Source organism: Canis lupus, chromosome 19, assembly GCF_011100685.1.
Source record: "Canis lupus familiaris isolate Mischka breed German Shepherd chromosome 19, alternate assembly UU_Cfam_GSD_1.0, whole genome shotgun sequence".
Taxonomy (NCBI): Eukaryota; Metazoa; Chordata; class Mammalia; order Carnivora; family Canidae; genus Canis; species Canis lupus.
Window position 1 is genome coordinate 53112980 of NC_049240.1, and position 10489 is coordinate 53123468.

Below are 10489 nucleotides of genomic sequence, written 5' to 3' on the forward strand. Positions count from 1 at the left end.
AAATGTGTAAAGTTTCCAGTTAATAATCAATGTAATAGCAATGAAGAAAGAAAAATAATTAGATAATAATTAGAAGTCTATTTTTATTTTTTAAATTTAAAATATACTCTAAAAAATGTACGGTTGAATTATCTTGCATGCTTATATAGGATAGTTTAACTGAAATATAGCAATCTTTATTATGTGGTATAATCGATATTTTCACATATTTTGCGTTTTCTTATTCTCTTAACAATATCTGCCCATGTGACTCTGTGCTGTTGAGTTTGCAGTCTCTGGCTTGTGTCTTCTTCCTCATAGATGAGATAGGTTTTTTTGTGTGTGAGATAGATTGTTTTAAAACACCTTTTCTGGGCACCTGGCTGGCTTAGTGGGTTAAGCATCCAACTCTTGGTTTCAGTTCAGGTCATGATCTCAATGTCGTGAGATGGAGCCCCACCACTGGGCCTAGTGCTGGGTGTGGAGCCGGCTTGAGATTCTTGCTCTCTCCCTCTCCCTTTGTCCCTCCCCTTGTTCTCTCTCTCTCTCTCTCTCTCTCTCTCTCTCTCACACACACACACACACACACACAAAACAAAAACAAAAACAAAAAAACAAAAAACAAAAAAAGCACCTTCTCTGGTTCTTAAAAATACTTTAAAAACTTAAAAAAATAATAAAAAATGTTTTTTTTAATTTTAATTTTGGGGATGCCTGGGTGGCTCAGTGGTTGAATATCTGCCTTTGGCTCAGGGTGTGATCCCAGAGTCCTGGGATTGAGTTCCCCATCATGCTCCCTGCATGGAGCCTGCTTCTCCCTCTGCCTGTGTCTCTGCCTCTCTGTCTCTGTTTGTGTCTCTCATGAATAAATAAATAAAATCTTTAAAAATAAAAATAAAAATTTTAATTCCCGTAATATAGTGATTCAGCAATTCTATACATGAGTCAATGTTCATCATGATAACTGTACTCTTAACCCCCGTCAGCCATTTTACCCATCCCTCCACACACCTCCCCTCTGTTAGCCATCAGTTTGTTCTCTGTAGTTAAATGTCTGTTTTTTGGTTGGGATCTTTCCTTTGTTCATTTGTTTTGTTTCTTACATTCCCCATATGAGTGAAATCATGGCATTCATCTTTCTCTGACTGACTTATTTTGCTTAGCAGTATACCCTCCAGCCCCATCCATGTTGTTGCAAATGGCAAGATTTCATGTTTTTTTATGGCTGAGTAATATTCTATTATGGATACATACATATACACACCACATCTTTGTGCAGCCATCTATGGATGGACACGGGCTGCTTCCATACTTTAGCTATTGGAAATAATGCTGCAATAAACATAGGGGTGCATCTATCTTTTAAAATTAGTCTTTGTTTATTTTGGGTGAATACTCAGTAGTAGAATTACTGGGTCATATGGCAATTCCATTCTTAATTTTTTTATGAACCTCCAGGCTGTTTTTCCAGTGACCATACCTGTTTGCATCCCCACCAAGAGTAAAGCAGGGTTCCTTTTTCACCACATCCTTGCCAACAGTTGTTGTTTCTTATCCTCTTAACTTCAGACATTCTAACAGGTATAAGGTGACATCTCACTGTGGTTTTGATTTGCATTTCCCTAATAATGAGTGACACAGAGCAGAGCATCTTTTCATGTGTCTAGTGGCTGTCTTTGGAGAAATGCCTGTTCATGTCTTCTGCTCATTTTAAAATTGAGTTATTTATTTATTTATTGGTTTGGAGTTGTAGAAGTTCATTATATATTTTGGACACTAACCCTTTATTGGATATGTCATTTATGGTATCTCCTCCCAGTCAGCAGGTTGTCATTTTGTTTTGTTGTTTGCTATGCAGAAACTATTTATTTTGATATAGTCACAATAGTTTATTTTGGACATATCTAGAAAAATATTGCTATGGCCTTTGAGAAATTATTGCCTGTGCTGTCTTCTAGGATTTTTATGGTTTCAGTCTCATGTTTGCCCTTAATCCATTTTGAGCCTATTTTTGCGTATGGTGTGAGAAAATGGTTCCATTTCATTCTTTTGCATGTAGCTGTCCAGTTTTCCCAAAACCATTTGTTGAAGAGACTGATTGCTGTGGGTAGGACTTCCAGTGCTATGTTGAATACAGGTGGTGAGAGCGGGCATCCTTGTCTTGTTCCTAGTCTTAGGGGAAAGTCCCTCAGTTTTTTATCATTGAATATGATACTCAGTTTGGGTTTTTCAAATATGGCCTTTACTATGTATATTGCATTATGTTCCCTCTAAGCCTACTTTGCTGAGAGTTTTTATCATGAATGGTTGTTTTGCTTTGTCAACTGCTTTTTCTTCTTCATATTGAAATGATCATGGTTTTTATTATTTCTCTTGTTGATGTAATATACCATGTTGATTGCTTTATGAATATTGAAGCATCTTTGCATCCCAGTAATAAATCCTACTAAATTGTGCTGAATTATCTTTTCTAATGAATTGCTGGATTGGTTTGGTAGTATTTTGCTGAGGATTTTTACATCTATGTTCATCAGATACTGGCCTGTAGTTTTCTTTTTATTCTTTCTTTTTGTGTGTGTTTGTGTAGCATCTTTTTCTGGTGTTAGTATCAGGATAATGCTGGCATTATAAAATGAATTTGAACCCTTCTCTTTCTCTTCTATTTTTTAGGGATAGTTTGAGGAGAATAGGTATGAATTCTTTTTTAAATGTTTGGTAGAATTCACCTGGGAAGCCATCTGGTACTGGACTTTTGTTTGTTGGGATTCTTGATTAATGATTCAATTTTATTGCTTGTAATCAGTCTGTTCAAATTTTCTATTTCTTTTGAATTCAGTTTTGGCAAGTTATGTTTCGAGAAATTGATCCATTTCTTCTAGGTTGTCTAGTTTCTTGGCATATAATTTGTCACCATATTCTTTTATCCTTTGTATTTCTGTAGTGTTAGTTTTTATTTCTTATTTTCATTTCTGATTTTGTCTATTTGAATTCTCTTTCTCTCTCTCTTTGTTTTTCTAATGAGTACAGCTAAAGGTTTATCACTTTTGTTGATCTTTTCAAAGAACTTGCTCCTGGTTTCATTAATCTGTTCTATTATTTTTTGAGTTCCTATTTCATTTATTTCTGCTCTAATATTTATTCCTTCCTTCTGCTGGTTTGGGTTTTTTTTTTTTTTGGTATAAGTTAGGTTGTTTATTTGAGATTTTTCTTGCTTCTTTTTATTCCTATAAACTTTCTTTTGTAGAGTATCTTTTGCAGCATTCCAACAAATTTGGACCACTGGGTTTTCATTTTCATTTTTCCCTATGTATTTGTTTATTTCTTGGTTGATTTCTTGGTTGACCCATTTATTGTTGAGTAGCATATTATTTAGCCTTCATGTATTTGTGTTCTTTCCAGATATTTTCCTGTGGTAGATTTCTAGTTTCATAGCACTGTGATTGGAAAAGATGCATGGGATAATTTCAATCTTGAAATTGTAAAGGCTTATTTTGTGGCTTAATATGTGATCTATTCTGGAGAATGTTCCATGTGTATTTGAAAAGAATGCATATTTTGTTGTTTGGGGTTAGAAAGTTCTGAATATATCTCTTAGATCCATCTGGTGCAAAGGGTCATTCAAAGTCACTGTGCCTTTGTTGATTTTCTGTTTGGATGATCTATCCACTGATGTGAGTGGGGTGTTAAAATACCCTACTATTATCGTATTACTATTGGTTACTTCCTTTATGTTTGTTCTTAGCTGCTCTATGTATTTGAGTGCTCCCATGTTGGATGCATAAATATTTAAAATTGTTATATCTTATTGTTGAATTGTCCCTTTCATGATTATATAGCATCCTTTTTTGTCTCTTATTACAGTCTTTGTTTGAAAGTCTGTTTTGTCCATTATCTGATAGTCTGATAGTCCATAGGACTATCTTTCTTTTCACTTCCATTTGCTTGACAAATACTTTTCCATTCCTTCACTTTCAAACTTCATGTGTCTTTAGGTTTGAAATGAGTCTCTTATAGGCAGCATAAAGATGAGTCTTACTTTTTCATGCATTCTATCACCCTATGTTTTTTTGATTGGATCATTAGTCCATTTACATTCAAAATAATTGATAGGCATGTACTTATTGCCATTTCATTACTTGTTTTCTGGTTGTTTTTGTAGTTCATCTCTGTTCATTTCTTCTCTTGCTCTCTTCTCTCATAGTTTACTGTCTTACTTTAGTGATAAACTTAGATTCTTTTCTCTTTGTTTTTTGTGTGTCTATTATTGATTTTTGATTTCTGGTTACCATTAGGTTTGTTTATGACATCTTATGCCTATAGTAGTTGATGGTTGCTTAAGTTTGAACCCATTCTTTATTCCCCCTTCCATACTCACAATTTAGGTTTGTGGTCTCATACTTAAGCAACTTTTGTTGCTTAAGTTTGAACCCATTCTTTATTCCCCCTTCCATACTCACAATTTAGGTTTGTGGTCTCATACTTTTATTTTGTGAATCCCTTTACTTGCTTTAGATATACTTCATTTTATTGCTTTTTGTGCTTCCTACTTTTCTTACTCCTACTTATGATGTCTTCCTTCTACTCAAAGAATGTCTTTTAACATTTCTTGTAGGTCTAGTTTAGTGGTATGAATTCTTTTAAATTTTGTTTGAGAAATTATTTATTTCTCCTTATTATCTGAGTGATAGCTTTGCTGGTTAAAGTATTGTTGGTTGCAGGATTTTTTTCTTTTAGCACTTTGAATATATCATGTCACTCCCTCTGGCTGTAATGTTTGTGCTGAAAAATCAGCTGATAACATTAGAGGGGTCTCCTTTGTGTGTAACTTTTCTTTTCTGTTGCTGCTTTTAAAATTTTCTCTTTATCACTACTTTCTGCCATTTAAATTACTGTATATTTTACTATGGATGCCCTTTGGTTGATTTTGTTGGGTCTCTGTGCCTCCTGGTTGTGGATTTCTTGATTTCCTTCCCCAGAATCAGGAACTTTTTAGCTATTATTTCTTCAAGTACATTTTCTGCCTCTTTCTCTCTCTTTTCCTTCTGGGATCACTATAATGCAAATATTATTACTCTTAATGGTGTCACTGAGTTCTCTAAGTTTATTTTCATTTATTAGTTATTTCTCTCACCCCTGTTCTTTATTGCTTTTCATTATCCTGCCCTCGAGAATGCTGATCCATTCTTCTGCTTTCTCTAGTCTACTTTTTATTTCATCTAGTATATTGTTAATTTCAATTACTGAGTTCTGCATCTCTGGTGGTTCTTTTTTACTTTCTGTCTTCTTATTGAGGGATTCACTTACTGAGGTCCCACACTCTTCTGTCAACTCATGAGTATCTTTATGACTATTACTTTAAATCCTCTATTAGGTATATTACTTTCATTTAGGTGTTTCATTTTAGTTCTCTTGTTTTGAATTTGTCCTGTTCTTTCATTTGGGACACATTCCTCTGCCTCCTCATTTTGTCTACCTCTCAGTGCCTATTTCTATGTGATAAGAGAGTCAACTATGTTTCTTGCTCTTGAAAGTAGTGGCCCTATGGAGAAGACGCCCTATAGTGCCCAGCAGTACAATGGCCCCTGTTTACCTAAAACTGGTGCTTCACAGGTATCCCCTCTATGTGTTCTATGCACCCTACTGTTGTGGCTGAACCATGTTTCCTTTCAGTCATCTGCAATGGCTCTTTTTGCCTTTTCTGAACAGGGTTTGGTCCCTTTGTTAGCGGGCTAGTCTAGGGTTGCCTTAGGCTTGGGTTGGGTCTGAGCGGACATTTGCCTAAGATGTGGTAGCACCAAAGTGCAGGGAACTTTCCCTGTCTGTTTTGTCCCCTGAGAAGCTTTCATTCACAGGTAGGACCTGCAACCAAATCCGATAACTGCCCCCAGCCTACTTCTGTGACCACAGGAGTCACTTTGGGGTGGTGCTGGCTCCTATCTGGGCTGCTTGCACACTACCACACTTCTGGCATCACTTTGGATGGGCTCTACACAAGGAGGAGGGGGCAGGACCATGGGAAGATGGTGGGTAGGGGTAGGATGCCCTCTTAGCACTAGATGGTGTGTTTCGGTGCTGCATTTGTTCTCCCAGGTGTCTGTGTGCCAAGGCTAGAGTGTGGCAGAAGGCATCCACCAGCTCCTTTGTTTCTGAAGAAGTCTGCCAAGATCCCTGCCCCTCTGGCACGTGCTCTGAAATGAGTAAACAAATATCCCTCTAATATACCCCGGACATTTTTCAAAATGCTTATTCTGTGCTGTATCTCTGGGGGGCTGTTTGCTGTGCTGTCTCTTTATGGATGGGGACTCAGTTTCCTTTCACCATCTGGCTATCCCAGAACCCGATAGGCTGGTTTTCAAAATTCCAGGTTATAAACTCTGCTGATTGTGAACTTTGGCCAAATGTTACAGGGATTCATATTCCTTATGTGGGTTCCCTGTACTGGGCTGCATAATGTGAGGGTCTCTTTCTCCCTCTCTGTGCCCATGCATCCTTCCTTCCTTCAGGAGTCCCACAGATCTGTTTAGTGCCAGAATGGTAAGAACTAAACTTACCTCCCTTGACTCCTCGCCTCTGGTGTCCACAAGTTTGATCTTTTTTTTTTTTATGAGTTACTTTCTTAATATTGTACACATAAGAGAGATCATACAGTATTTGTCTTTCTCTGAGTATAATACCCTCAAGCCTATTCATTTTGCTGCAAACATAGGATTTCCTTCTTTTTTATAACCAAATGATACTCCACTGTGTATGTAACTACATAGATCTATATAGGTACAGATATATCACTGTTTCTGATTGCTTTTTAAAAGACAACTTTAGGAATAGGTTAAAAGGTTCTGGGAAGTTATACAACAGGAAAACTAACTGGTAGGACTTAGCAAAGAAATGAAAGAATACAATGGCATGGAATGGAACACAGTGGATACATACAAGATAAAACCAGTCCAGATATTAAAGTTACACTGAAAGTAACAAAAATGGAATAAACATGACTGGAAACACCATGGATGTGGTAATAGATGAGGTTCTGAAGATTACAGCAAAAGTAATGGGAGAGAAAAAAAGTAATCCAAGTTATAGTATAAGAAAATTCCACTGACATAAGGACAGAGACGAATCTTTAAATATTAAAGGCTAAATCTGCCATCCAAAAAGAAATCATTGTAAACTACTGAACCTAATGATTTTTTTTAAAGTTGTGTAGGAATCCAAGCCAAAAAAAGAAAATAATGCACAAGGAAGAAATGGAAGTCATCCTCAGACTTCTTACACAGGCACATTCTCAACCAGAATATAGACATTAATGTCTAAAAATTATGGGAGAAAGCATAACCTAGTAAATTCATACCTTGACTAATTTTATAAAGGCAACAGGAAGGCATTCTCAAGCATGGCTGAAGTCAGGGAATAAGGTACGTGTGAAGATCTCTTGAACAAAATAAGAAGATGATAAAATCCAACTTATCAATAGATACATTAAAACTCAGAGCTCAAAAAGATGTGGTTTAAAGACTGGTATCATATTAATGTTGAATAATTAATGTATTAATTAAGTTTGCTATAGTAATAAACAATATCTAAATGTCAGGGGTTTACCAAACAAAGTTTACTGTTTTCCCCCGTGTAATATGTCTTTGAAGGTCAGCATGAGCAGCATCAGTAGATAAGGAGCAGTGATAGAAGCTACATCAGCTTATAGCCACACCATCTGGTACATGCAGCCTCCTCAGTTGTTGAGGCATGCGATAAGAGATGGGAATTGAACATAGTCTTGTCATTGCGTCAGCCCAGGAATGACATGTGTCACTTTGCTCATAGTTCTTGGACAGAAATAGTCAAGAGACCCTGCAAGGAGACTGGGAAATGGAAGCACAGAAATGAATTATTTCATACCCTTATAGTCTCTTCCATAGTTGGTGAACACACAGTTTATTTATTTATTTATTTATTTATTTATTTATTTTTATTTATTTTTTTTTAATTTTATTTATTTATGATAGTCATCACAGAGAGAGAGAGGCAGAGACATAGGCAGAGGGAGAAGCAGGCTCCATGCAGGGAGCCTGACGTGGGATTCGATCCTGGGTCTCCAGGATCGCACCCTGGGCCAAAGGCAGGCGCTAAACCGCTGCGCCACCCAGGGATCCCAACACACAGTTTATTTAAAAATACATCTAAGAATCAATAACTAGGAATTATGGCAAGAGAACAGAATACAAATCTTGTAGAAATAACAAACAGTGGAGAGATAGGGGAATGGAATTGGGAGGATGTGGAAATGTGCTATTGTCTTTATCAGGATAAAATAATGTTTAAAGTTGGAACATATAAGACTTTAAAGAACTGTAGCTGTTTAATTTTGTCATATATATACTTTATAGAAATTTTTAGAGATATTTTAGGAACCAATACTTGTAACAGTGAAAAACATTTATCAGAATGTGAACATTTCCTTCAGTGCCACTTCTTTTTTGCTTTTAAATTCTAGGAAAATTAAGGATAATGCATTTATTTAAAATATCTCATAAAAAGTTATTTCTATATATACACTTACCCATTTATCCTTCTATTTGAATATACTCCAAAGGAAAATGTTTGGTTTGATCTTCAAAGTTAACAATGATTGTTTTCAGTCATGGAATTTAATTTTTTTTCTTTTTAGTTGTTTTTAGTTGTCTTGAAATGAATTTTTAAAATGAGTGTATCATTTTTATCATTTTTGCAGAAATGTTAGGGTTTTTATTGTATTTTTTTAATTTTAAGTTTGAAGAGTGTACACACATATGCAGGGATAAATATACCTATAGATATAGACATACATAGTTATAGATACAGGCATATAGGAAATATAGAAGTTGTTTACTGATTTTTTGGAGAACATAAGCAAAATAAAGAACAGCAGCTACAGTATAATCTATTTGGGGATTTTCATGTGTGTGCAGGTTTATGTGTATATAGAGGCATTAAAGCTATTTGGCAGGCAATCAAAATGTTGAGTGGCTCTCGCTGGGGGTTAAGGTTATACACCAGAGTATATGGAAAAAAAAAAGAGTATTTTTTCCTCGTGTGTTTTTCCCAATTTTTCAAATTAACATGAATTACTTGCGTAATTAAAATATTTTTTGAAAAAAAGGTATCAATTTCTTTTCAGGAGAGGCTGAGAAAAATATCTATGGTTTTTAAGAAGTATTCAGTTTCCTATGTACTTTACATAAAAACTTGTAAAAGTAAATTAGGTAAATTTACCTGGTTCCTTGGTGTTTTAAATAATTAATGCTTTTACACAAGGTGAAGCAAAAAATTGCATAACAAATAAACCTGTTAGAACTCTCCACAGAAAGTTTCCATTTTCTTTGTGCTTTTCTTAATAGGAAATATTTTAGCTGATATGAATAGGAAAGGGAAGTTTCCCTTCTGTTCAGACCCCAAAATTTTTTATGAAATCTCATCAGGCCAACCTCTTTGTTCTCCTTTTCATTTCTATTGCACTGGGGTTTGCATTATTATTTACTAACTAGATTACGGTCTGCTGCTCTCTTCAACTATTTTCCAGCTTTTTTTCATGGGAGGATTTATTTTTTTGTCAAAATGCTAGCAATTCATTCATTTGATTTCTCTGTGAAGGATGAATAGCTACATAGCAATCTCAAAGCCGCGGGAGAATGTCAAAGGTGTTTCTTAATCTGTTTTACAAATGATTATAACAGCTGAGAAATAAGTCAAGGACAGGAAATCACCTTCTCCAACTAGGAACTTATTGTCCGTTTAGGTCTAAGAAAAATCCTAGTCCAGTGCGGATGATTACATTTTCTTTTATTTTACATTTAGAAGACTTAAATGAAACACACACAAAATAAGTGTTGAGATTATTGTACGAATGTTTCCAGTTTAAACAACTGAGGTTTTCAGTGGAATAATACTGTAGGAAGACCTGTAACGATATAGACATGGAAATAGCCAGATCAATTCTCTTTAGGATTTGTGGGGTTTTTCCCTTTTGAAAGGCTTTATTTGTGTATTTATTATTTAACGATATATTTAAGATGATATTATGTGGCATCAGATAGGGCCTTTACTTTCCACACATGTGACAAGAAGTAAGAATAGGAGAAATGCACTAAAGAGATATGGGAAAGAACATTTTATTTTTATAAAATTGCTTTTTATGGATGAAAAATACTCTTGGAATATGATCTATCTTTATATATAAAAATTGTCTGCCTTTTTAAATTCCAAGAATTGGTAATTTTATGAACTCTAGGCTAAGTTTTTGTGTGTGTGTGTGTTGGGGGGGTTTCTACTAAAGGACATAGGATTTGTGTGATTCCCTTCAATCCTTCTCAACCCTACTTTGGCTCCAGCCACTGCCGCACCAACCAGTTCTGCACCTGCTTTGACCAGCTTTGCACAGGTGTAACCTGGCAACACCTCTCTTGGACCTATACAGTATACCGACCTAGCACCTGCTCCAGGGCTTCTCCAACACGATGATAGGGGATACCTGTAGGAA